The sequence below is a fragment of the Rhinopithecus bieti genome, unplaced genomic scaffold, assembly GCF_001698545.2.
Source record: "Rhinopithecus bieti isolate Rb0 unplaced genomic scaffold, ASM169854v2 scaffold_70749, whole genome shotgun sequence".
Taxonomy (NCBI): Eukaryota; Metazoa; Chordata; class Mammalia; order Primates; family Cercopithecidae; genus Rhinopithecus; species Rhinopithecus bieti.
The window spans coordinates 1-1,266 of NW_016870414.1; the positions used below are offsets into that span (position 1 = coordinate 1).

The following is a 1,266-nucleotide window of genomic DNA, read 5'->3' on the forward strand; positions in this document are numbered from 1 at the left end:
AAAAAACTGGTCCAGAAGACATCATCAGTCAGGGAGGAATCAGGACTGAAAAGAATGGAGCAACTCACCTAGAGCTCATCCATCCATCCATCCAGATTCATCAAAACAGTGAAGTCCTTGCAGTCATGCAGTTGATGTTCAAGTGAAGGAGATAGATTACAAACTAATAGATATATAATACAGTGTAAGGTGATAGAGAAGAATATAAATGAGTCAGGGTAAAATCTCCCTGGGGTAACTTTGAGCAGAGACCTGAATTAAGTGATCAGCAAGGGCAAGGTTACTAAAAAGGAAACATAGTTGAGGTGTGCAGCAAACATCAAGGAGGTCAGAATGCTTGGATTGAATTCAATCTCGAGAAACAGCAGGGTAGAAAATTATGTTGGGAGAGAATTGGTGCTGGATTGTAAAGAAACTTTATATGTGTATATGTGAGGAACAGGAATTTGGATTTTTTTAATAGTAATATACAGCCACTCTCAAATTCGCCTTTGGTCAGTGGAGACCCACATGGGTTCAACATGCATATCAAAAGTGTTATTTCTGGCCGGGTGTGGTGGCTCACGCCTGTAATCCCAGCACAGCACCTTGGGAGGCTGAGGCGGGTGGATCACGAGGTCAGGAGATTGAGACCATCCTGGCTAACACGGTGAAACCCCGTCTCTACTAAAATACAAAAAATTAGCCAGGCGTGGTGGTGGGTGCCTGTAGTCCCAACTACTCGGGAGGCTGAGGCAGGAGAATGGAGTGAACCCGGGAGGCAGAGCTTGCAGTGAGCCGAGATCGCGCCACTGCACTCCAGCCTGGGCGACAGAAAGAGACTCTGTCTCAAAAAAAAAAAAAAAAAAAAGCGTTATTTCTATTCAGGGCCCATCTACCCTGGCCACGGCATGATGTTTGTCCAAAATGATTGCAAGGTGTTCAGATTTTGTAAATCTAAATGCCATGAAAACTTTAAAAGAAGCACAATCCTCGCAAAGTTGGGTGACCAAAGCATTCCGGAAGCAGCTGGTAAAACTTACAGTACATAATTCGTTTGAATTTGAAAATGTAGAAATGAACCTATCACATACCAACGAGAGCTATGGAATAAAACTATTGATGCAACGAAGAGAGTTGAAGAGATCAAACAGAAACACCAAGCTAAATGTATAACGAACAGATTGAAGAAGAATAAAGAGCTACAGAAAGTTCAGGATATCAAAGAAGTCAAGCAAAACATCCATCTTATCCGAGCCCCTCTTGCAGGCAAAGGGAAGCAGTTGG

At 43.0% G+C, this 1,266-nt stretch overlaps 1 pseudogene; it reads left to right on the forward strand.

The window, feature by feature from the left end:
- Positions 1-851: 851 nt before the first annotated feature.
- LOC108525565 (probable ribosome biogenesis protein RLP24 pseudogene) lies at positions 852-1,262 on the forward strand (annotated as a pseudogene).
- The last annotated feature ends 4 nt before the right edge of the window (positions 1,263-1,266 follow it).